General features: G+C 43.6%; 1 protein-coding gene across 16 annotated transcripts in view; it reads right to left on the bottom strand.

Annotated features, from left to right (window-relative positions):
• Positions 1 to 27,509, bottom strand: part of FRMPD4 (FERM and PDZ domain containing 4) — a 919,679-nt gene that overhangs the window by 522,872 nt on the left and 369,298 nt on the right. For 2 of the 16 annotated variants that reach the window (XM_085007343.1, XM_085007351.1), the window contains exon 1: positions 19,388 to 19,500. The exons of the other annotated variants lie outside the window; for them this stretch is intronic. The gene's annotated coding sequence lies outside the window, so the exon portion shown is untranslated. Of the gene's footprint in view, positions 1 to 19,387; positions 19,501 to 27,509 lie in introns of those variants that run through there. 16 annotated transcript variants of the gene reach the window in all.

The following is a 27,509-nucleotide window of genomic DNA, read 5'->3' as shown; positions in this document are numbered from 1 at the left end:
AAACTATCCCCGTTCCACAGAGGAGTCCGATGTGCAGTCAGGATTTACAAGTCTCGAATCTAAACATTCAGAGTTTCCACTGTGGCACAGCAGAAAGGAATCCAACTAGTATGCATGAGGACACAGGTTCAATCCCTGGCCTTGCTCAGTGGCTCGGGGATCTGGCATTGCCATGAACTGTGGTGTAGGTCACAGATGTGGCTCGGATGCTGTGTTATTGTGGCTGTGGTGTAGGTCAGCAGCTGTAGCTCTGATTTGACCCCTAGCCTGGAAACCTCCATATGCCACGGGTGCAGCCCTAAAATATATATATATATATATATATATATATATATATATACATATTGATCACTTTCAAATCTCTGTCTTCCATCCAATTACTCTTTTGAGATTCAGAAGCTTCTATGCAATGGTGGCAGATTACAAAACATGGCCACAGATTCTTCCCGTCCTATGTGCAAAGACCCTTTGCAAGGGGACTTTGCTGTTCTTCCCTTTAAGAGAATGAGTCAATTGCTCAATCCCACAAACATGGGCTGGTCTTGGGAAATGCTTGGCTGTAAGACTATGGCTGAAATGACATTATGCGTCTTCAAAAGCCAGACCTAAAAAAGGCCTTGCTTCTACCTCTGCAGCTTTGGGATGCTGCCCTGAAACCATGAAAGGAAGCCAGTCTAGTGTCCTGTAGGACCAGAGATCATGTGGAGAAGAACTGAGGTGCCCCAGCCAACTGAGGAGCCATGCCAAATAGGCACGTGAGGCTCTCTTGGACCTTCCAATCTAGCTGCTGTCCTGGATAGATGCAGCCGTGAGAGAGCTCAAGCAAAGCCAGCAGTGGAACTATTCAGAAAACCCACTGAATTGTGAGCAATCATAAATTGTTATTTTAAGCCATTAACTTTTAGGATGGTTTGCTACGCAACACTAGATAACAGAAATGCCAACTCTCTCCAGGATGTCTCCACATGCAGGTCGGAAGCACATCAAATTTACAAGTCCCTAAGTAAATGCATCCCATCCCCATGCCCTTCCAGGTTCCACAAGCCTTCCTTGATTGCCCACCTGCAGCCTGATGAGGCGTCCTTGCAAATGCTTCTCCATCCAGGAGGGGTATTACAAACTCCTGTATCTACCCCTAGCTCTCAGGGCATATACCAGCTAACATAGACCCTGTGATCCCAGCACCTAGAATGGTATTTGGCACATAGTAGGTGCTTAATAACTGTTAAATGCCAAATGAATGAGTCATGCATCTAGAGACCTCAGCGATCCAGAAACACAAAAACACAAATATAACTGGTGAGGCGGGGCGGGGGGGAGCAGTGGTCAGTAAGGCAAGACACGCCCAGTCACAACTCAGAAATTTACCCAAAGTCTAAGATAACTCATTTTCTATACATTTATAACAAACCTAGTGATCAAACCATGTAGATTATAGCAGCAATGACCTTTTTCTAAATTTTTTTTAATTTGTATTAGTTGATTTACAATGTGGCACCAATTTCTGTTGTACAGCAAAGTAACTTAGTCATACACACACATACACACATATTCTTTTTTATTGTTATTATTGCCCATCATGCTCTATCCCAGGCGACTGGATGTAGTTCTCCGTGCTCTACAGTAGGACCTTATTGTCTCTCCATTCTAAATGTAAGAGTTTACATCTATTAACACCAAACTCCCGGTCCATCCCATTTCCTCCCTCCTCCCCCTTGGCAAGCACAAGTCTGTTCTCCATGTCCATAGGTCTGTTTCTGTCTTATAGTTTCATTTATGCCATAGCATATTCTACACATAAGTGATGTGATATGGCTCTTGTCCTCTTTCTGACTTGTTTCACTTAGTATGATAATCTCTAGTTGTATCCATGTTGCTGGGAATGGCATTATTTCATTCTTTTTATGGCTAACTGGCATTCCACTGTATATATGTACCACATCTTCTTAATCCATCCATCTGTCCATGGACATTTAGGTTGTTCCCATGTCTTTGCTATTGTGAATAGTGCTGCTATTAACACAGGGGTGCATGTATCTTGTTTAATTGTAGTTTTGTCTAGGTATATGCCCAGGAGTGGGATTGCTGGATCGTATGGTAGTTCTATACTTAGTTTTCTGAGGAACCTCCATACCGTTTTCCATAGTGGTTGTACCAATTTACAGTCCCACCAACAGTGGAGGCAGTTTCCTTTTTCTCAACACCCTCCCTATTATTTGTAGATTTTTAAAATGATGGCCATTATTAACGGTGTGAGGTGGTACCTCACTGCAGTTTTGATTTGTATTTCTCTAATAATTAGTGATGTTGAGCATCTTCTCATGTGCCTTCTCGCCATCTGTATCTCTTCTTTGGAAAAATGCCTAGTTTGGTCTTCTCGCCATTTTTTAATTGGGTTGTTTTTTCGTTGAGTTGTATGAGTTGTTTGTATATTTTGGATATTAAACCCTTGTCAGTTGAATCATTTGCAACTATTTTCTACCATTCTGCAGGCTTTTTGTTCTGTTTTGTTTGGTTTTATATAATTTTCTTTGCTGTGCAAAAACTTGTAAGTTTAATTAGGTCCCATTTGTTTATTTTTCTTTTTATTTCTATTGCCTTGAGCAACGGACTGAGAAAACATTTGTAAGGTTGATGTCAGAGAATGTTTTGCCTATGTTCTCTTCTAGGAGTTTTATGGTGTCATGTCTTACGTTTAAGTCTTTAAGTCATTTTCAGCTTATTTTTGTCTATAGTGTGAAGGTGTGTTCTAATTTCATTGATTTACAGCTGTCCAATTTTCCCAGCACCACCTGCTAAAGAGACTTTTTCCCATTTTGTATTTTTGCCTCCTTTGTCAAAGATTAATTGACTATAGGTGTCTGGGTTTATTTCTGGGCTCTCTATTCTGTTCCACTGATCCATATGTCTGGTTTTTTTTTTATTTTTTTTTTATTTTGTTTGTTTGTTTGTCTTTTTGCTGTTTCTTTGGGCCGCCCCTGCGGCATATGGAGGTTCCCAGGCTAGGGGTCTATTCGGAGTTGTAGCCACTAGCCTACACCAGAGCCACAGCAACGCGGGATCCGAGCCGCGTCTGCAACCTACAGCTCACGGCCACGCCGGATCGTTAACCCACTGAGCAAGGGCAGGGACCGAACCCACAACCTCATGGTTCCTAGTCGGATTCGTTAACCACTGCGCCATGACGGGAACTCTCATATGTCTGTTTTTGTACCAATACCACGCTGCTTTGATTACTACAGCTTTGTGATATTGCCTGAAGACTGAGAGGGCTATGCCTCCCATAGCAGCAATGACTTGAATGCTAGTCAAGAAGGCCTATATCAATTATTTAAAAAAATCACTCCCAGTAGGCAAACTGAAAGGTAACACAAGTGACAGCTGAGAAAGGGAAAGGCAATAAATGAAATTAACTAACAGAGAGGAGAGCCAGGAACAGTGTAGGACTCTGAGCTATTTGGTGTCTCTTCTCATTCAAAGTCCTCACTCAAGCTACTCTAACCATCTCGACCACCAGAAAAATGTCAGGGCAAGGTAGGCAGGGATTTTTGTCTCCTTTGTTGAGCACTACACCCTCAGCCTCTAGCCCACTGTCAGCACTCAGTAAACATCTGTGGAATGAATGAACAACCTTCAACCACCGGAGACAACACAGAACAGACTGATGTCTAAAGTGAGACTTGGCAGCTCCCCGGTGGCTCAGCAGGTTAAGGATCCATCATTGTCACTGTTGTGGCATGGGTTCAATCCCTGGCCCAGGAACTTCCACATGCCACGGGTGCAGCCAAAAAACTTTTAAAAAATCAAGTAAGAATGACCTTAGTCATCAGGAAAAGTTTCAGATATATTCATTACACCAAGTTTAAGAAGACAAGGCAGGAAGTAACGCATTGGAAAAAATTATACTAAAATTGCTTTTCAAAGTCTGGACACATAGAAGCAGTAACCTGCATTCATTTGAAAAATGTACGAACACGAGCTGCCAGATAAGTGAGTTAGAACATGTCTATTTTCCCTTGCATCTTGAGAGCTAGCCCTGTCTCTTGCATTTTTCTGCATTTTCCACTCTACCTAGCAAAGCAGGTATAAACAATAAATCTGTGATGAACATTTTAAACCTTTTGTTATGGAAAATATCAAACACACTAAAGAAAAGAATACGTTCACATCTCTTCGTGTGACCATCACCCTGCATCAACATCATCCACTCTTGGTCAACCTTGTTTCATGAAAACCACGTCTACCTTTCCTCCTCCACACTACGCAAATATTTTGGAATGAATAACTGGTTCAAGATCCAGTTAATTACTATCACCTATAATCCAGCAGGTGAAATTTCCAGATTTATTTGTATTTAATGGACACTAATTAATGGCATCTTTTCATTAGAGATGATTTCATCTAAATATATGAAGAATAACCCCCTTATAATGGCTTTTTTATTTTTATTCATCCATAGAAAACCAAATGTCATACTAGAATAAATGATTCATTTTTACTTTAATCAATTTTTTATTTGTTGCTCTCATTAAGCCATTTTTCTTCCCAAGGATCTGAGAAACTGCATTTTTTCAAACATTACTATGGCAAGCCACATAAAAGGAGATTAGCTTATGGCTTACCTTTTTCCCTAGTACTAAATTTTTCAAATCCCTACATTTCTTTATATTTTCAGTGCCTTTTATGGATTATATATCCTACTGTAGTTTATTCTAATGTTGAGAATACAAAAGACTGTTGTTTTGTTCAAGTTCAGATATCACATTAATTAAATATTGAGAATATTTGAAACCAACTTTAAAACAAACATAACACTAATCATTCTTGAAACACATTTGCACGGTGAGGAAAAATTACCTTGTTTCGAACGTAATATTTTATGATCTAAAAAAACTATGATATAAATTATTGAAAATAAAGTAAATTTGACTTTATACAGATTTTAACAGCACATTTAGTCTTATACTTACGCAAACATTTTTTGAGACTAAGATTTGGGGAAATGCATACAATTATTATACATCTCTTTTTTTTTTTTGGCTTTTATTAGGGCCACACCCACAGCATATGGAAGGTCACAGGCTAGGGGTCGAATCAGAGCTGCAGCTGCTGGCCTATATTACAGCCAGAGCAATGCCAGATCCAGATCACATCTGCAAACTACAACACAGCTAAGGGCAGTGTAGGATCCTTAACCCACTGAGAGAGGCCAGGGATCAAACCGAAGTCCTCACAGATACTGTTCGGGTTCGTTGCCACTGAGCCACAACAGGAGCTCCAACTTTTTTTCTTGGTTTGAAAATCAGTGACTTCAATACGGAACCTGCTGTCATAGAATGGAAGAGACCAAACCAAACGAGCAGGAAGTATTCATGGCTGGGCAAGAGAATTAGATTCACTAAAAATTTACTTCATCAATACTCTACTACAGGGACTCTCAAACTTTGCTCCACACTGAAATCACCTGGGGCATTTCTAAAAAATCCTGATGCACAGGTCACAACCTAGACCAAATGATCTAGATCTCTGGAGACAGGACCAGTAATGTGCTGAAGCCAGCTTGGCTCCCAGCAGCTTCTAAGAGCCCATATAACGCACATGTCTTCCCAAGCCTGTGTTCAGTGACACTTACGTGAGTAGCCAGAAATTGGCAAAGGTGGGAGTATTTACAACACAGAAATGGGCAGACATTATAAATCAGGGCTCTTTGTCTTCCAGGGAGACAACTGTTAATCATTTACCAGCACATCACTGAAGTGGGGGTAGGTGGGTACACGAGCATCAATGTTTTTTAAAGCTCCCCAGATGGTTTCAATGCGCAGCCAAGTTTGCGAACCAATGCTCTAGACGTGGTGGTTGCTAAACTTCAGGGGTTATCAGAATCGCTTGGAGGACTTGTTAAAACACTGGCTGAGTTTCTGATTCAGTGGATCTGGGGGAGAGCTCCAGAAGCTGCATTTCTAACAGGTGAGGCTGATGAAACCTGTCCGTGGACCACATTTTGAGAACCACGGGTTCAGGGCATTCCATGAGCGTGAACCAACTAATGAGTGCAGCGATGAATCCTAGAAATTTAGAAGAGGCAAAATTAGCCCAGAAGGATCACTGCTCACAACAGAAGCTGGGAAACAAGACCTAATACTAGAAATCTCTACGTATCCATGTCTTTCATGTCCTGCCCATCCCTTAACACTTGTCCTCCATTCTCCGGGTAGGTACATTCATTCATTCTACCACCAGAGAGTCTAATTATGTCTGGTAGAATAGGACTTTAGAAATAAGAGATCAAGAAGACAAGGTCCAGTCCAGAAGAGTACCTCCCGGCTGGGAGGACAAGCACCACGATATTGAAACAAAGTAAGGTCTGGTAATTGTGCCATCATAAAGCTGCTGCATATACGCAGCCTGCTTTAAAAACGCAAAGGAGGACAGGGACCAGGGGAGTCTTCCTAGAAGCACTACCAGTTGACGTACAGTTTTACAAGATAATTAAGGGTCAGGTTAAATGGACCAGAGGATAGCAGGAGATAAGCCAGCACAGGTGAAGAGAAAAGCTGGTTTAAGGGCAGGACAGCAGAAAACATATTGATGCCAATGGATCTCAAAATTGGGTGGGCACTGGAATCACCCGGGGAACTTGCTAAAAAAGACAAAGGATCAGGCCCACTCTAAAGGCCTCTGTGTCCTTTACTGGCTCTCCAGGGGGTCTGACACACACGAAAGTTGGAGGATCACCAACTCAGAGAATCGTGACCAGATATGATGCACCAGAGTAGCATGAAGGGCTCTGAGGGAAGGAGGAGCTGGATTCAAGAGGAAGCCACGGCCAGGCTGCAAAGAGTGCTTTGAAATTATGTTTTTTCAAAAATAAAGGAATGATTTATATCTTCTCCTGGCCATCTGGGCATCCACTATCTGGGAGAAGAGTCAAAAAAAGCTTGGGTTTTCCAAAGCAGGACCCAGCAAACTACAGTCCTTGGGCACATGGGGCCTACCACCCACTTGTGTACCATGCATGAAGTGAGAATAGCTTTTATATTTTTAAATGGTTGGAAAAAATAAAAGAATAATATTTGTGACACATGAAAGTTCTATGAAATTCAAATTTCAGTGCCCATGCAAGTTTTATTGGCACACAGCCAAATTTATTCATTTATGAATTGTCTGCAGCTGCTTGCTCGTGACAAGGGTTGAGTAGTTGCCACAGAGACTGCGGTCAGCAAAGCCAGCCTTTACAGGAAGGTTTGCTGACCCTGTTTCTAAAGGCTGAGCCTATGAAGGTCTAGAGCTGGAGAAGCCTCTAAAGGATGAGGAAGAAGTGAGTGACCCGGACCAGGAAGAGTTAGAGTCTCCCAGCTGGTGGCTTCAACATGTAATGGCACCCTGGAGACCCAGAGACCTGGTTTCAACCTCAGCTTGTGCCCCAAGGGTAACAGGTGTCTTCTGGGACCATCTGGGCAATGGCTTAGAGAAAGTCCATCAAGATCTGTGGCCTTGTGTGCTGCAAGGAAGGTGCAGAGGTCAAGCTTAACAGGAGGAAGAGTAGGCTGCCAGCAAAGGCACCCACTTTCAAACATCCACGGAGGCCCCATGCATCACAGCAGCAGTCATGATAGCAGAAATGAAGACCAGAGGCCCAACGTGAATGGTCCTGGCCTCCTTCATCCCTGGAATTCTTTTTGTTTTTCCTTTTGATGGTTATACCTGCGGCTTATGGAAGTTCCCCAGGCCAGGGGTCAAATCAGAGCTGCAGCTGAAGCCCAGGCCACAGCCCCAGCAACACAAGACCGTAGCCAAATCTGCAACCCATGCCGCAGCTTGTGGCCATGCCGGATCCTTAACCCACTGAGCGAGGCCAGGGATCGAACCCTCGTCCTCATGGATACTATTTTGGGTTCTTAACCAGCTGAGCCACTATGGGAACTCCCATGCCTGGAATTCTAAATGAACCTAAATGCAGGAGCAGGGCCCTCTCCCTTCCTCCTGTCAGGCAGGTGGCAGCTAAGGCAGGGTGGATTTGATTTAGAAAAATAGAGAAATGCGGCATTTCCTGATACACCTTAGTCCCCAACATTCTGTTCAGACTTCAGATGCCCTTCTCTTTCATTGGCTCTCCTTGAATTTGAATATTAAAGCCATTTTTCTTTCTGGCCCCAGTGACATATGGCCAGAGGGGAAGGCTGGTGATCCCTGGAGCAAGATGTCTAAGCACACCTGTGGCCTGTGTCTCAGCACTGCACCCCACTGTGGTTGGTTGCAAGGAGGCTATGCCATGCTCCAAATATATCTGCTGGAGAACAGCCCAGATTTAATTTACTACTACGCTCTGGGTGCAGGATCTGTTAATATCTTCCAATTACCTGCCTCATACAACCATAGCTATTTTAAGCAGAAGTCACTTAAGGCTTCCTCACCATAGAAAACCTTCCCATTTCCAGAAACTGATGGTCAGAGAAAAGGTCAGAGAGACCTTGAGCTTGAGTTCAGCCCTAAGTTTGGATTTTATACCTTTGGAACCACGAGCGGGAGCAATCTGAGGTTCTACTGGGTAGAAAGGGAATACAGGCTTTGGACAGAGGCTTATTTTATTTGGCAAAAACTGCCTGAATGGACCATTTAGTTATGCAAATGCAAAGTGAAGACTATAATTAGTAAAGGCAAGGTTTGAAATGCTACAACTGCAATAGTGGCAAATAAGAAAGTGATTGTAGGTAGAGCTGCACCCCTGCAGATAACGTTTGCCTTAAAGATAGTTGGCTTTTCTTGTTTAGCCACGCCCATGGCATGCAGAAGTTCAAGGGCCAGGGAGTGAACCCACTCCACAGAGGCAACCCAAGCCATAGCAATGACAACACTGGATCTTTGACCCTCTGAGCCACCAGGGAACTCCAAAAAATAGGTCTCTTATCCATGGTGGATTTGGCTGTCCTTTGGCCACAGATTCTAGTTTCAGCTTCTACAGGTCACCTACATTCCCTGCTCATGGCCCTTTCAAACCCAGCCACTGTGGGTCCTCTCTCACCTCCCAATCTCTGACTCTCCTCTCTCCAATTCCTCCTCGTTCTTTTCCTCTTGTTCTCCATTCTCCCAGTGTGGTCCTTAGAACAGCAGCATCAGCATTTTCTGGGAACTTGTTTAGATAACGGATTCCCAGGCCCCACCCCAGACCTACTGAATCTGAACTCTGAAAGCAGGCCCAAGCGTCTGAATGTTAACAGGCCTCCAATGTGACTTTGATGCCTTACAGGCCAAGGTCTCGTCAAAGCAGTTTCCAAGGATACAGCAGGAGTGAAGGTACTTGAGATGTGAACATCACTTCATTCTAGAGAAAAGGCCTTGGGAGTTCCCGTCGTGGCGCAGTGGTTAACGAATCCGACTAAGAACCATGAGGTTGCGGGTTCGGTCCCTGCCCTTGCTCAGTGGGTTAACGATCCAGCGTTGCCGTGAGCTGTGGTGTAGGTTGCAGACGCGGCTCGGATCCCGCGTTGCTGTGGCTCTGGCGTAGGCCGGTGGCTACAGCTCCGATTGGACCCCTAGCCTGGGAACCTCCATATGCCGCGGGAGCGGCCCAAGAAATAGCAACAATAACAACAACAACAAAAACAAAAAGACAAAAGACAAAAAAAAAAAAAAAAAAGAAAAGAAAAGGCCTTAACAAAGGAACTGGAGCCTTCTGGTTCAGCATCAACCCAGACTATCCTAAAGATATCCCGAGTGTTGATTAAGACAGGACTAACCCCAAGCATCAACCATGCATCTGTATCACACACCAGATGACCTGCTAGGGCAGCAGCTCTCTATGCCAGTAGGAATTCAAGGGAAGAGAGTAGCACTAAAGGGCACAGCCAGTGCATGTCTGTGTTTGGGGCAATGAGGAGGGAGGAATCGGCAATGAGGACTCATGGTATGACCAGGAGCTACGTGGAGAGGGAGCCCTAGGGCAGGCCTCTTGAGCCCTGAGCATGGCCTTGGCCCAGACCCAGGCTGGATTGTGCCCTTGTTAGTCCCTTCTTTCATCTCCAAGTCTCTGCTAACTGCTGATAGGACCTTCTTTGTCTCCCCAAGTTGATGAAGCCAAGAAGCCTCTCTGGGTTACCCTTTGGCCATGGTGGCCAGGTGGCATGAAGCTCTATACTCATCGGGTGCATGGAGAACAGCTCAACCAGGTTTTGGCTCCTGAGTGTACAACAGCTTCTGCTTGGATTTGTTGGGCTCTGAAAACTCAATCTGGAACCATTTCAACCCTGCAAACCTGCCTTTTATCTCCAGTATCTTGCCAAGTTGTAAAGGTAGCTCTTGAACAAGTTAGAAGCACACTCACCAAGCTCGCCACTAAAGTGCAAATGATTTTTCTGCTGTGTTTTTGCTGTGGGAAGTGGCCTCAGCTCTTTCAAAGGCCTTCAGGAGCCCACCAGAGCAGAATATAAGAAAATCAAAAGCTTTATTTCTCATTTTGAAAGCTGCTTATATAACAATATCTGACGTAAAGAAAAAATAGAACTTGCAGCCCAAATTGGGATGCATCATCAGTAGAAATGCCCTAAAGTCAATCCATGGTCCTTCCGTGGCACATTTCAAGGCTTGGCCACTCCTGCTAGGCCCCTCATTGGCTTGACTCATTTGCCTTTTCAGTCTGCATGGTCTGTCTACAAGGAGTATTAGAAAATGAGCAGCCCTTCCTCCACTGTACTTGGGGTTACATAGTATTAATGTTACTGTCCAGGGTTCTTGGCCTCCTTAATCAATAGAAATTAGTAAAGCAGACAAGAAAATTCAGGCAAGGCTTTACTGGGGTCCCTACTGCAGGGGGAGCCCAGGGGTGGGGGGAAACAAGCAATGAGTTCCCTTTGGCACTCGCTCACAGAGCAGGGGTTGGGGGGCAAGCTGGTTCTTTATATGGGGGGAAGGTAGGGGCAGGTTGGGTGTAGGGCCAGGGGAGTAGCTCAGGTAGTTGGCCCACCCCTCTGGTGGTGTGTGCACGGGCATACACAGTACCCTGCTTTTGCTCTTGGCTCTTCAGAAGCGCAGGGGGGTTTTTTAGGGTTTTTTTTTTTTTTGTATCTTCTTGTCCATAAATTGCCACAACTACCCATGCACACAGTTATTTTTAGCCACTTATAGTTTCTTTGTATTTTGTTGCTCACAGAGATGTTTGTCCAGATGCAAGCGCTGTAGCCACTGAAGCAAAGGGTCGCACTTCCCATTCTGTCTCATTATGACCCCAACTGCCCGGGTAATAAAAAAGGGGCTTCTGAACCCCAAATGTTGGGATGCCCTGAGACTGAGAAGAACAGACCATCAGATGCCTTTTAACAAGCCATTCGCTGTGGGAAACTTCTCTGACCTGCAGCCCCAGCAGCTAGAAATTTGAGACCGTGTGGAAACACCTGCTCATTAGGCCCAAGTCTTTTGAACCACCAGTGAATGGAAAGCCATGCAAAGAATGATCTCAGCCTGTTAACCCAATAAAGGGTTTCTAGACATTCCCAGGACACTGAAGCTATGCACAAGAAAGAGGAGAGGGATTAGTTAAATTGTAAAGTTCACAGTGGGATCCTGGGACTGTCGAGGCAGGTGCCAGATTTAGGCTCCAGGGCCAAGCTACCCAAGCCCAGGAGCCGAGTGCCCCTGTCGGAGCGGAGCCCTGCTGCCATCGATCTGAATTATTGCAGCCCCTGGAAGAGCAGGGTGGCTTAAAATTCAGAGACTCATGAGGACTATTTCTGGGCAGTTTCACTTTGAGCCTTGGTAAGAAGTCTATTTAGCTTGATAAAGTCAAGAATGAACAGAACCTTTCCCGTATACAGGTAATGCCTGGCTTACGAAAGACCTGCAGAAATCCATCACTAGGTCCTTTTTCTCCCTTCTCTCCCTTCAGTTAACCAGAAACCGAGCTATTCTCCACCTGCTGGGAAACAAACCAGCTAACACATTTCGTGAGTTTTAAGAAGCACAGACTTTCGCATTTCAAATCTCCAGGTCCATCTTATAATGAACGGCATTTCTGAATCCCTGCCTTCTTGGAGGAAGCACAACTGGTTGATTATTCCCAGGGTCATGGCTGGACAACCACAATTCGTCCCCATTTCAGCCAAAATCTGTGCAAAGTCCATTTGAGGAAGGAAAGAGGAGACTTCATCATCACTGAAAAAAATTTCTGCTGAAAACTTCTGGGAGGATCAAGAAGGTCACGCAGGAGTTCCCATTGTGGCCCAGTAGAAACAAATCCGACTAGTATTCATGACGATGAGGGTTCGATCCCTGGCCTCGCTCAGTGGGTCCGGGTCCAGAGTTGCCATGAGCTGTGTTGTAGGTTGCAGATGCGGCTAAGATCCTGTGTTGCTGTGGCTGTGGCACAGGATGGCAGCTTTCGCTCCAATTCAACCCCTAGCCTGGGAACTTCCATACGCCGCAGGTGTGGCAGTAAAATGAAGAAGGAAAAAAAAGAGGTCATGCAGAATGGGTTCAAGCAGCTTGGAAGAAAATGCTAGAAGCAATAACGAAGTACTCATTCAAGAAATGATGCATCACCGGTGCTTTCCATGGCACTGAGGAAAACATTTTGTGGAAAATCATGGACATCAATTACTGCATTGAAAAGTGATTCATACAGATCCAGCTCTGGTTTATATGTACAAAAGTTTGAGGAGTAACTAAATTGTCTGCTTATTATTTCACTTTTTTGTATGCACCAGAGTATTATATGATTAAAATCTATGCCTAAGTCTAAAAGTTAGTTTAAGAAATATAAAAGTATAAAGGTTTGCCAAACTTTTTGTGTCAAGGGCCAGACGGTAAACATTTTCAGCTTTGTGGGCCATTCATTCCACTGCTGCAACTACTCAACTCTGCCACTGAAGCAGAATAGCAGCCACAGTCAACACATAAATGAATGGGTGTAGATGTGTATCAATAAAACTTTATTTATAAAAACAAGCAGAGGGCCAGATTTGGCCTATATTCCAATTTGCCAACCTATGATCAAACTGATAAAACATTATGTCTCCACTTCTGAGTGGACACATATAAAGATGTCTAGCAACTGATGAACCCTTAGATTCCATGAAATTGTATATTATATATATATATATATATATATATATATGCCAATGATACCAATTATTGCCCAGTTGAGAATAAAAACCCAACATCTTTGTTACCCACCACTTCTTTCCTTCGTATATAGGGGGATCATACATATAAAGTGCTTCCCCATTCTTCTAGATTTCACTAATCACTACCTACCTAAGCAATCTTCTCACATATCCATATTTCTAGCCTTCTTACTACTCTCCCTTCTAAACATTATTTTTTTTAATTGAAATAGTTGATTTACAATGTTGCGTAGTCTCAGGTGTACAGAAAAAAGATTCAGTTATACATATATCTATATATATATTCTTTTTCAGATTTTTCCATTATCGATTATTACAAGATATTGAGTATATAGTTCCCTGTGCTATACAGTAGGACCTTGTTGGTTTCTTCTAATATTCTCACACATTGGCTTTAGAAAGCTACCTCCATGAGTCAAAACGCAAGCCTTATCATGAACAATACATTTAATAGTTGTATCAGGGATGTGCTTTGTCAAAGAAGATGAAAGAAACACTTTGAAGTGAAATAACATATATATAAAGAATGTATTTACCTTCCACGATTCTCAAAAAGGTGTGAAATAACTTTCGGAAAGTTATGTCTCCCAATCCACAAAGAAAACCTCTTCTCCCTGCTTCAACATGAGCATGTGAAACGCTCTCTAAAATTTATTCTCACACTGTTTTGTCTCTGATAGCATCACGGCGATTGTGTACCATTCATGTAAGTTGCAGGCACGTGGCATTGTGATCACACTGCAGGTTAGAGAGAAATTTTTTTCAACCTTTATCTACCTCTGAATCTCTATTACCAGGGGAGACTATTTGCCATAACAGAACAATCCCAAAGTATCAGTGGGTTAATTCAGCTGACGTGAGTTTTCACTATTCCAGTCGAGGAAATTACAGAGCGGTGGAGGAGGTGTGTCGGTATGGTTGGCTCTGCACAGTTGTCCATGGTCCCAGGCATCTTCTATCAGTGGGCTCTGCCTCCTCTGGGCCAGGATCTCTCAATTTTGGCAGTGCTGACTTTCCGGGCAAGATCATTCTTCATAGTAGGTAGCTGTCCCATACATTATAGAATATTTACAAATCCCTGGCCTCTACCCACTAGATACCAGTAGCACCCCCCCCATCCCACTGTCACAAACAAAAATGTTTCCAGATATTGACAAATGTGCCCTCCCTCTCCACATTGAGAAGAACCGTGACTTATTCAAAAACTCTATTATTGGAGTTCTGGTCGTAGCTCACCAGTCGTGGCTCAGTGGTAACAAACCTGACTAGGACCCATGAGGATGCAGGTTCGGTCCCTGGCCCTGCTCAGTGGGTTAAGGATCCAGCATTGCTGAGAGGTGTGGTGTAGGTCACAGACACGACTTGGATCTTGAGTTGCTGTGGCTGTGGCTGTGGCTGTGGCAGGCAGCTACAGCCCCAATTCGAATCCTAGCCTGGGAACTTCCATATGCTGCAGGTGTGGCTCTAAAACAAACAAACAAAAAAACAAAAAACACCTTGGAGAGATTATGTGTTCTATTTATTTGTGAGAGACTAATTCATCTACTTGAAAAGTTTTTTTGAGGAGTTCCCACTGTGGCACAGTGGCTTAAAGATCTGACTCTAGGAGTTTCCATTGTGGCTCAGTGGTAACAAACTCAACTAGTATCCATGAGGATGTGGGTTCAATCCCTGGCCTCACTCAGTGGGTTAAGGATCTGGTGTGGCTGTGAGCTGTGGTGTAGGTCCAGACGTGGCTCAGATCTCGAATTGTTGTGTGGCTGTGGTGGATGCTGGCAGCTACAGCTCTGATTCGACGCCTAGCCTGGCAATTTCCACATGTGGCAGGTGCAGCCCTAAAAAAGAATCTGACTGCAGTGGCTCGGGTCACTACGGAGGCACTGGTTTGATCCTGGGCCTGGCACAGTGGGTTAAAGGATCCCGTGTAGGTTGCAGCTGTGGCTCAAATTCAATTCCTGGCCCGGGAACTTCCATATGTTGTGAGTACAGCCATAAAAAAATTTTTAAAGCTTTTTGAATATGAAATTATCTTTGTTCATGCAGCACACATGGAAGATGATTCCAACAGCTGTTGGACACTAGGTGCTACAGCTAGAAAGTCCATTATATCATCTTCCTATAAAAAGCAAGTGTCCTGTCCTCCTGCCTTGAAGTATTTCACAAGCACTTCAGAACTATTCCATTCACCACAGGATCAACTTCTAGCCATGAGTCAGATAAGAAGCCTTTAAAAGCCTGAGTAAAATGGCTTCCGGTGGGAGTTTTTCCAGACCTCGGTAGGTACCCTTGACATTCATTTCCTCTCCCTTTAAAAATTCACGACCCTGCCTCCCACCTTCTCTTCATTGGGAAGCAAGAGTTGATGTGCAAAACCACTTCCGAAGGTGAAAAAAATATATAAAAATGACTCTTACAAGCCAAACACCAGGACTCCTGATAACTACTTACATTATCTGAATTTCCCTGCAATAGGACTACCTCTCATCTTGCTGACGCAAAGCTGCTAAAAAGCAATCAAAGGCAGGCCTGTGTCTTTTGCATGCACCCATCGACATGTCATGGTTACTGAGGAAAGAGTGGTATAATTACAGCTGACAGTATTTCCCCTACAACTGGCACGTGCTGGAGCCCTTGAAGTCCTTTTTTTGGCAAGTGCCATCTTACAGGAAAAAGGAACATGGCCTGGCCCTGGGCTCAAGCCCTCATGGCTACAATTCACCTGGGTCTAGAGAACTTAGAATGAAGGCTGCTATCAAAACCAAGCACTGAGACCACAAGGTCTCAAGCACCACTGTTTTCCTCCCCCAAGAGGTCCCTGGAATCAATAAATCCAATTGTGAAAAATTATGATAATCAAGAATGATCAAATAATGGGCACATAAGTGAAAACAGTAATAATAGAAAACCCTAAGAGTGGGAAGCATGGGGAGAAACACCACTCCAGAGAAGGAGAAGGCATAATTGAAATAGTTTATCTTGTTCAGAGTCCTGGGAAAAATCTCACCAACAAATATCATCAGTTCCTAGATATCTCGGTTGCAGGCCACCCACATACTGGGGAGGTTCAAGTCCCTAATTGGAACCTAATGGCTCCATTTATCATTTGGAAACCATCTTCCAACAACCATCTATTTCATTTTCACCAGTGCACCAAAATGTGCCCTCTGTGCCCTCCCCTCTCTCTTCCTTTCATGATGGGACCCAAGGAAGAGGCACCAAAAGATGTTACTAGTGGGAAATTTACAGTAAGATGAAGGGAAATTCGTACTTTACGCCATGAATCTAAGCTGTTCAGTAGTGGAGAAATTCACAAAGGTGAAGAGTGTAGCTGGATAAGGTCTAGGGCTCATTGTAACATCTGAAGTCAGCAGCAAAGAAATCTATCAAATATCACCATTTTGCAATATAAGGTCAAGAAGGCATCTCCCTGACCTGAAAATGCCACGTTCACCACAGGGACGGGGACATGCCACCCGCTAGGCATGGAAGCGGAGGAGTCTTCCCAGGTTTGCCTGGGACTAAATCCCAGATGCTGCTGCCAGGGTGTCTGTGGTGGGCAGTGAATCCCAAAGCATATGTTATCACCACTGTGACTCACTGTTACACAGCCCAATTTTCCCTGGCACTTGTGGTCCTCAGTTTCAAGGGCACTAATTGTAAATGTCATCGAAAACGATAAACAGGAAGCAAGTCACCAAAAAAAAAAAATGCATCTGCTTATAGAACAGTCTGGATTCAATTTACTATTGCACTGTGAGTGGGGAAACTTACACGCCTCACAAAACCACATCTGTTCCAAGGAGAAGGTGCTGCAGTCATTTCAAAGCCTCTGTTCCTACAAGGCTCTTTATGTTGTTCTTAGAAACCACACCAGCACCTTTCCTGGGCTGGATATGGTGTTGCCCAAAACGGAGCGCGCAACTCCATCTAATTAATTCTGAGTTCTACATTATTCCCAACTGGATAAACACTGTTAAATATGAGAAACCTGTTCCCACTTTAAAGTTAATTATACATGCCACTGAGAATACTTAGTCAGACCCTCCAACAATTATTCCAGGAGGAAAATAACTAGTTTTACCTGTAATTTCGGATTACCTCCACAATGCATACTTTTTTCTATTCACTGACATCTCATGACAGCTACTGTTCTTTTGAGTAGATTGCACTCATTTAGTTCAGAAACAAAATGTACAAAGGCAGTAGAGGTTCAAAAGAAAGAAGGGAGTGTGTAATGGGATGGTTATCTAGAAAGAGGGTTACTAGGGATTTTGGGCATGCCTAATTGCTCCATTTCCTTTGATGGTGATGATAAGCATCATACTGCATTAAAAGAGGGGGAAGGAACCACTTTCATTAATACCCACATGGCTGGAAATGAGACTATTACCTCTGGAAATGTATAAAATACAACTAAGAATATACGTGTTTTTTCTGCCCTAAGATAGTATTATTTAAAAAGGCAGCTCCATGTGAGGGCAGAAGGTAAATGATGACAGCACATCCAAGTGGCAGGAGTTTCTGCCACAGACAAAGGAGGTACAAGTGGGGACGCTGAAGCGGTGGTCAGATCCTGAGTCTGCCTCTTCCTTGGAGAAGTTAGTCGCTGATGCTCTCTGCCCCTCAGCGTCCTCCTCTGCAAAGTGGGACCGACAGTAGAAGCTACCCCGCTGGGTTGTTGTGAAAAATCAAATACCTGAGCTACTACTGGGAAAATGCTTATCACAGTGAGGCCTCAAGACATTCTAGGTAGTGGGGGGGAACACAAGCAGCAGTGGTGGCAGTAGTAGTACTAGTATTAGTAAAGGTACTAGTAGTAGCAGTAGAAGAAGATGGGAGTTGGGAATAATACTACCCATAGGTTTGGGAAGTGGTACAGTAATTAATAATACAACCTGTAAGATGTAGTATCAGTAAAACTGCAGGACTAAGTAATAATATTAATGCCACTATTATTACTGGTAACAATATTAGGAATGATCTTACTAGCATTTCTAATGGCATTGGTGGTTGGCAATACAAAGAGAATAGCTATTACCAGGACTCATAATTATACTAATATTCTAGGTCCCGAAAATCACTGCATCATTGCACAGTCCATAAAAGTAATGCACTATAAGACGGGTCTGTTTTGTACCAGAAATGATCATTTATTTTGGATACAGGGTAGTCTAAAGAGTGACACCCATCCACTTTGCTTTCAAAGAAGATAAATGCACCTTGGAGCAGTATGAGGGGAAAAAAAGAGTCATCTTCATGGAGATAAAAGGGGAATGAAAGCCACAGAGGAGTCATTAAAGTAGGGATTATTTATGAGTTGTGTTGATTAAAATGAAGAGGAAAGGTCACTCTGAAAAGAATACAGCGCAAGACACCTGAAACTGAAAGAAATGAGCTTATTACACTATATAGCAACAAGAGTTTCTAAATTACAGTTGATTCTTGTGCTTTTTTGGCCATGCCGGAGTAATTCGGAACTTGTTGGACCGGAGCTCAAACCCACGCCACACCAGTAACTAGAGCCACAGCAGTGACAGTGCCAATCCTTAACCACTAGGCCACCAGGGAATTCCCATGGTCAGTTCTTGATCACCTAGAAGCAAGGGACCTGGTTTGAGAAAGACAGTGGTCAAAAACATTCTGCAAAAATACCCACGTCTAAGAAGAGAGGTACTAATGGGAATTTTCTTGCCAAGAATAGAGGCCACTTCGCATCTACCTGTTAACTACCTGCAGTATCCTGGTAGAGACTGTTGTGCCATTGCTCCCACTCCCTTTGTAAATGTTAGTTTGTTTCACTGAGACTGATGCATTAGAGAGCTATTTGAATACAATGCAAAGTTCCTGTTTGCTGATGCACAATGTCATTGCTGACGAACTCAGAAAAATGCATCCAGCTAAGCAGAGCTGCACAGGAACAAACAAAATGTGTGTAAACGCACCCTCGAGGCCCAAACACCCTCAGTTCAGGAGTACAACCTCCTCCTTGATTTCAGATGGCATCGCCTCCTCCCCTGCCCAGTAACACACAAGCCGCAACCACACCTACGCCCACTTCCACAGGACAACTTCAAGGCTTTTCAAGGGAAGGTGGCATATGTATTGCAGTAGTTATGTATTTCCTAACCATTTCACTCGTGTAGGACGGTGCTAGCATTTTTATGAGGTTCTTATCTTTTTCTGATTGTGTCACTGACAACGTTTTTTAATATTCGAAGCGCCATGCCCTTCACCCATTTTCCCCACAGGCCTGGCGGGTTTTTATTACATGCCTTCGCGATCGTGCTGCAATTTCCACAACGCAGATGTCGCATTAGACCAGAAGGGACTGCATCTATCATCCGCATCTTCGGCAGCCTCCGAGAGACACACGACTGCGGAACATCTGTAAGGAATACAGAGCATGGAGACACACTGCCGGGACCGAGAGCAACCGTCCAGGGGAACGACAGCCGTCTCCAGATGCAGATTTCCCACACCCCTCGGAGGAGGACAAAGGACAGAGATGACAGCGAGCGCTCAGAGGAGGAGGAAGCGGTAAGGACATGCTTGGAACTCCAGAGAGGAGTGTGCAGCAGAGACGGGCCGGCCGGCCGGGCACCAGACGGGTGTCTCTGCTTCCTGAAACCCCCGGAACTGTGACTGCCAGCATCTGACATGGTGCGGTCAGTCTCAGCACCGCTTCTCACCACCAGAGCAGAAGGGCCACGTGTGCCCTCTCGTCCGCTCTGCCCTCCGTTCAAAATCGGCCTGTTTTAGGCACACAAGCGTGATGCCCTGGAAGCTGCATACTGAAGGTGACCAATCCAGAGACGGAAGGAACGTAGGTCCCTCTACCACTACTGAGAGGAGCCCTTAGGCCAGCAAGACGGACAGGATTTTGGTATTGGAGACACCTCACGTCCTGGAGTTATTCTGCTACAGGAGCTGCACCGTAATGTATGACGTCCAGGCAAGCTGCTGATATGTCCCATAACCGATATACTTTTATGTATAACAGAATCACTGTGCTGTAAACCTGAAACTAATACAACATTGTACAGCAACTCTGCTTCGATGAAAAATAAAAGTAATTTTTTAAAAAAGAAAAAGAAAACATTGGCCCCTTTAAAAAAATATTGAAGGGTTAATGCCGGAGCACTTACCAGAGGGTGTAAGAAGTCTGTGCCTTTGCTATGCAACATCTTTTCTACTAAGCAAAGGGTTTCTATAATGGTGACTAAGACCCTCTCTCCTTTCAAGGAATTCATAGTCTAGCAAGGTGAGAGGGAAACGGGAGTGACGATTAAGACAGTTATGGAGGCAGCAATTCTACTCTGAGGAAGAGGTACCACAGAAATCTGTCCATCAGGTCATCATAGGGAGACACAAGAAGGATCAGGACAGCTCTGTTCAATAGAAAAACCAGAAGGTCCCCAGACAGCTATCAACAGTAGAATGGATACACCATGCGGGGGTCTTCATGTAATGGAACATTCTACGGCAGGGAGAATAAGCAGACTACCACTGCACACGAGCCCGGGTGAGCCTCGCACACATTACTTGAGTGAAAGCAGCCAGGCGCACCCGTGTGATCCCATTTAGACGACGTTCCAAGATGGGCCAAACTGTGCTAGACGTCAGGAGGGAGAGTGACTAACTTCAGGAAAAGGGTCCAAGGAGGGTCACTGGAGTTCAAGTTCTATTCTAATTCTGGAGTTCCCATCGTGCCTCAGAGGAAACGAGTCCAACTAAGAACCATGAGGTCGCGGGTTCAAGCCCTGGCCTTGCTCGGTGGGTTAAGGATCTGGCGTTGCCGTGACCTGTGGTGGAGGTCGCAGACAAGGCTTGGATCTCGTGTTGCTGTGGCTCTGGTGTAGGCTGGCAGCTGTAGCTCTGACTGGACCCCTGGCCTGAGAACCTCCATAGGCCATGGGTATGGCCCTAGAAAGACCAAAAAAAAAAAAAAAAAAAAAAAGTTATATTCTACTTCTTGAACCGGGTGGTTGTTACATGGTGTATTCAGTCTGTGCAAATTCACTGAGTCTACACACTTATGATTTAATTATACAGAACTATTATGCTCAAATATACAGTTGTAAAAAATTACCAATGTTACCTGGAGTTCCGCTGGGGGCGCAGCAGGTTAAGGATCCAGCACTGTCACAGGTTTGATCCCTAGCCCCGGAACTTCCGCATGTCTCAGGTATGGCCAAAAAAAATCCAAAGTGTTACTGATGCCAAGACAGCGGTTTGGAGAAGGTACTTCAGGGACTCAAAGATTCACTGTGCCCACAGAGTCAACTGCACTCATTTAGACAAGTGAGAGGCAAATAGATTTTTCCGGTGGGATGTTTACAACTGTTAGAACCTCTACCTACTTCCTCATCCTGCAGCCCCATCCAATAACTTTCAATTCAAACAACATTTTTTAAAATTTACTACCTAAGTACACCCTCAAGCCTTAGGAATCCTCAGGAGTCACATTTACACAGACACTACAAAGAGTCAAGCAGAATTACAGGAGAAATGGATTTCTCCGCTAATAAGAGCATCAGTTTGTTTGTTTGTTTTTTTTTCAATAAATCTCTTGCTGTCTAGCTTCCCTCCTCTTCCCTCTCCCCCTCCCCATTTCTGCCCTGCCCCTCTCTACCTACACATATGAGCACATGCAATACATTCATACATACACGGTAGATTCTAATGCAGTCACACCTCTTGTCTCACTGAGGCAAGCAGTGGCTATAGGGTTCAACAGGCTGAGGCCACTCCAGATGCAAAAGAAGATTCTTTGCCCATCAGGTCCTGCTGTGGAATGAACACACGTCCATCCTGAGGGCTGACCACTTCCGTACTGGTTGATGTGTATTACTTAGTGCCCTTGCAGGACAGAAACCATCTAACCCCTGATTAAGGAAAAACGAAATATTGGCTTATGTTACGTCAACCCACCAAGGTACACTAGCCTCTGGGATGGCTGGATTCAGAGCTCCAATTCTAGCAGAGTCCTTGCTCCCAGCCTCTTCCTAGATACTGACTCGGGCTCTCGGCCAGAGGTCCCCTAGGACTGGTACCTATGACTTCAGGGAGCTCAAGGACTCTTAAAGGCTGTCACCACAGAAAAACAAAGCCCTTCCTTGTGGGCTCAAGTTCAAAAGACACTGGGCATGACCTCTCATTGGCTCAGTCTAAGTCATGAGGGCTGACAATCAGTAGCCCCTCCTACATATGACGCTTGGCGGAAAGAGAAGTTCCCAGAGAAAGAGAAGGTATGTTCCAAGAAGAGGGAAGAGTCCCAGGAGAGGAAAAAAAAAAAAAAATCACACAACCACAATCCTAGTGTTCTTCAAACATGGGCTGCAACTTATTTGCACGAGGAGGTCATGAAACTAATCCAGTGGATGCAATCGGCAGATTTTAAACATGAAAAAGGATAAAACAGAACAGAATTGGATTGTATCCAACTCAATATTATGTTGTGAAAATTCTGTTTTAATAGTGCGTGTGTGTGTGTGTGTGTGTGTGTGTGTACTGGGCAACAATGGAAAACAAATTTCTCATTATGGGTTCTGGTTTTAAACACTAAATAAAAAGTCAGAGCACTACAATACTCTAGGCAATCATCAAATATCAGATGCGTTCCATATGTATACCTACCCACTCAAGGGATTACTTAGTGTATATTTCATACCGACGAAGGTCTATGTCGTGCCTTCATTTAATGTGATTATGCCTACAGATACACAGAAAAGTATAGCTGAGACATTTTTATTATGAACTATTACACCTCATTCAATTAATGAGAAAATGGAGTAAGAAATGCGCAACTGTAGAGTTCTTTTCAATGGCATCCAAACAAAAGTGCCTAATAAATTAAATGGTTTTCTCATAAACACTGAGAAAAATTACTTTAGATTTACTTAATTATTTATAATTATCTTTACAGACTTACTTTCAATCATACCATGAATACATTCCTGTTGGAAATAATGTGTTCATTACAGAACAGCATGAAAGGAAAGAGCTTTTCCAGCTCACATAAACTCAAATCCTGTAGTATAAGAAACACAGGGAAGCACACTCCCCACTCACGTAAAACTCCAGCCCTGTGAGCTGTCCTCATGAGGGCAACCACTGCCATCAGCCCAATGAGTCAGTCGGTAATTACTAGGTATCCGTGTAACCGTCCCTTTCTGGAGATCAATTTGGCAAATCCTCTGTTCTCCAGAGCTGGCCTGACCAACAGTCATTTCCTCTCCTCCTTTCCTCCCAGAGTCTCAATTGTGCAGAGGTATCAGATGGCTCTGTGCTGGGCTGGGGGTGGGAGAGGGGTAGTGGGAACCTGGGTCCTCTCCCACACTGGAAATTGACTCACTTCATAGAAGCCAGTGTTCACCCCACGGCAGCTATTTTGAGTGGGGCGGCTCTTCACTATACACAACGGTTTTGCTCATGTTGGGATGCTTGGTATCCCCAGTCCTCTCCTGCTATGCTCACGGGATGCCATTCCCAACACCATCAACAGCTGCAACACTCAGGGGCATTGCCCAAGTGCTGCCCCCCAGTTAAGAACCACAGGACCGGTGGTTAGCACACTTCTTCTACAAAAGGCCACCTAGGATTTCCCATCGTGGTACAGTGGAAACAAATCCGACTAGGCGCCATGAGGTTTCAGGTTCGATCCCTGGCTTCGCTCAGTGGGTTAAAGATCTGGCATTGCCGTGAGCTGTGGTGGAGGTCGAAGACATGGCTCGGAACCTGCATTGCTGTGGCTGTGGTGGAGGCCAGCAGCTACAGCTCCAATTGGAACCCTAGCCTGGGAATCTCCATATGCTGTGGGTGTGGACCTAAAAAGCAAAAAAAGCAAAAAAAAAAGGCCACCTGATAAATATGTTCAGCTTGTGGGCCATATGGTCTCTGGTGCAACTACTCGACTCCGTCACTGCAGCTCAAAAGCAGCCTTAAGTTATACGTAAATGAATGGATATGGCTGTGTTCTAATAAAACTTTATTTACAAAAACAGGCAGTGGGCTGCATTTGGTCCACAGATCAGAGTTTGCCAATGTGTGCAAGTCCAAACCAGCCACCATGGTGTTTCCCCTCAACAGGTAGATTTAAGAAAAACAAGAGACACCGTGGTAACTCTGGACAATGCAAGACCAAGGGATTCTGCTCTGAGGTTTCAGGGCAAGTTTTCCACACTCTCAAATAAAGGAGGAACGAAGAAACCTATCCTGCTCCCTCCTCCTCATCCCCAGTCCTTTTTGTGTGAAGATATGATAACTGGAGCTACACTAGTCACTTCGCAACCCCAAGAGGGGTAGCCTCCATGCTGAGATGGCACGTTACAAAAACAACAAAACCCAGAGCGCTGCAATCCAGTTAACCAACCCTGAAATGGCCTTACCTCTACTTTTCCCCTGTGACAGAGGAAACTGTCCTCTTCTTAAGGCTATTTTAATTGTATTTTCTATTACTTGCCGATGATAGCATCCGAACTCATATACTTTGAATTGGATCACAGAGCAGCAAGGGTCACACATTTCCACTGGAATATGAGTAGGGTGTCCACATGGATATTTGTTAGCTACCTCCAAAATTCAAGCGTTTCTCTGGCAAACAACAGCCTTGCTGCTGTTTTCCAAATACAGCTCCGAATAAAAGAAAAAGAACTCCATGTTGAAGGCTTACTCAGCTTCTTTCCCCTTCTTCCTCCATGCATCTAGAACCCTGCTTCTGAGCATTTGGACCTCTGGGAAGGTAAGCCAGAAATGAACATCTCATTGCCCTCTGGTAGATGTGGTCATGTGATCCATTCTGGTCACGGACACTCTAAGGGAAGATCTTCAACTTCTGCAAAAGACATTCCTCCCTGATGGTTTTTTTGTTTGTTTTTTTTGTTTTGTTTTTTTTAAAGAGCAACACAAGGAAAATGCTCGTAGTGCTCCAGCCATGTTCTGCTTCCTATCTCTGAACCCATATCTGAATCATATCATATGATGATATGATGTCTGGAGCTGTGGCAACCACTTTATACCATGAGGCAATAAGCATGAAGCTGAGTGAAGCAGGAAGAAGGAAAGCTCTTGAGTCAAAGAAGCTCAACCCACAACTGCCTCCCTCTAGGAATCTATTGTTTAAGCCAGAGTTATCCAAGCACTCCTTTACTTGCAGTTAAAGTATCCTAACTGATAAACTCATATTAAGAGAGTATAAAAAGGATGACATTTTAAACCTTAAAACACAGACGCTATTTCGGCTATACATAAACTACTAAGTATGGGTGTCCCTAAATAAATTACCCATAGTATAGTGGCGTTTTGATGTCCACTTCCTAGAGAGAAGACATAGGTGGATAATCCTGTAGGGCTGGCCCAGGGAGTCCACATCCTCTTCTGTTTCTTCTATCCTCTTAAGCAAGCCTACACTTCCCTTCAAAGCATCCACCCAGAAGAGAAGAGCAACAAGTGGACAAAGGGGAAAGACATCATCACCAAAGGATTTGGCTTCGAATCCTTTAGTACACACCACTTAAGAGTGGTGACATCTTCTTTGTGGGAAAGAAAGCAAGCATGGCAGGGGGACATAAACATTTACAACACAATTCCTATTCAAGTTGTTTAAAATCTATTTGGGAAGAAAAAAGACGTTTCACAGTCGGAATGTTTATACAAAGAATCGTCTCTAAGTGCAAAGTGGTATTATCTAACTTTTATGCAGAATTTCCAAAAAATGCCCAGAAAGATAAAAATATTTCTATAGCTAAATCTGTACCTACATATTCATTTGTGATTCTCTTCCCACCAAGAACCACTTTTTTTTTTTTGGGCCATGCTCATAGCACACAGAAGCTCCCAGGCCAGGGATCAAACCGGTGCCACAGCAGTAACCAGAGCCACAGCAGTGACAATACTGGATCCTTAACCTGCTGAGCCATCAGGGAACTCTTTAAAGAACTACTATTTTTTTTTTCTTTTTGGCTGTACCCACAGTATGTGGAAGTTCCTGGGCCAGGGGTCAAACCCATGCCACAGCAGCAACCCAAGCCACTGTAGTGACGATGCCAGATCCCCAACCCATGGCACCATAAGTGAACTCCAAAAACTACTTTTAATGATATTTGATGACATACGATGGGGTCAGAAAACTTTCTAAGAGGAGCACCTGTTTTCAGTTCTGTGGGTCATCTGGTTTCTAGAGCAACCACTCAACTCTCCCACATATTGAGAAAGCAGTCAAAGACAATACATAATGGGCGCGGCTCAGTGCCAATTAAACTTTATTTATAGGCACAAATTTGAATTTCATATAATTTTCACGAGTCATGAAATATTCTTCTTCTTTTGAGTTTGAGGAACCATTTGCAAACTTAAAAACCATTCTTAGCTTTATACACCCACAAGCAACAGGATGAATTTGGCCCACAGGCTACAACCCATGATCCCTGAACAAGGACACAGGAAAAAATGTGAAATGACTTCTAGGTCAGCATTAAAACTAAGTTATGCCCAATGTAGTTTTTATTCACGTATCTTCTCATGTTCAGATCCTCTTTTAGAAATGTTAACACGTATACCTATAATGGCCAGACTCTTTGATTAAACCCATCACCATATTCCAGAGAAATGGAAGTTTATGGAGTTATACATGACCACATTAGTACCAGAGTAAGATAAACTAAAATATTAACCAGTAGAGACGGACTAGGCACTTTATTGCCTCCTACGTGTGCTTCATCAACTTAGTTAAATAGCACTCTATTCTTCAGCCTGTCAACATGATCTCAACCGGAAAGCCGAATTATGAACTAATGGCATAATAATCAAATTACAGTCTTAATGGAAACATCCATCAATATAGCCCCAGAATGTGGTTCTCAAAAAAACACAACTTGTCCTCTTTAGTGCATAGATTATCAGAGCATACAACTTTTAGGATTTCTGTCAAAATTTCATCAAATTTAAATTTTAAAACCATGACATAGTCTTTGTTGGGTGGTAGGGAACAAAAGAAAAATATATTTTGTTTAGATGCCTATCAGAGAAAGACTGACCTAACATATAAAAACTGAGGGAATTCTGCTTCAGAGTACTCACTTCTATCCGAAAAGAGATCATTTTTATGATGTGATCTTTCAGTTTTATCTTAATTTGAGAATAAAAATTACCATTAAAATTTTATAGATCTGAAATTTCTATTATACTTTTTGATACATATATACTTAATACAGTAAAGTATTTCTTATGCTTCATTCATCCTAAACAGAGAAAACTAATTCTAGGTTAAAACAGTCTGAGTCAGTCATTTAAATTTTTATCCAGGGAAGATTTTGCAACGTTTCATCACATTTTGAGGGATCATATTTACCTAATTTTTGTTTTTTTTGTTTGTTGTTTTTTCTTTTCCCCCAGGTC

The sequence above is a fragment of the Sus scrofa genome, chromosome X (assembly GCF_054392235.1).
Source record: "Sus scrofa isolate SSC_HxYL_T2T_F1_AM1 chromosome X, Sscrofa_HxYL_maternal_Yorkshire_Landrace_v2.0, whole genome shotgun sequence".
Taxonomy (NCBI): domain Eukaryota; kingdom Metazoa; phylum Chordata; class Mammalia; order Artiodactyla; family Suidae; genus Sus; species Sus scrofa.
The sequence above is the reverse complement of the archived record's forward strand: the minus strand, read 5'-3'. Positions and strand labels throughout refer to the sequence as shown.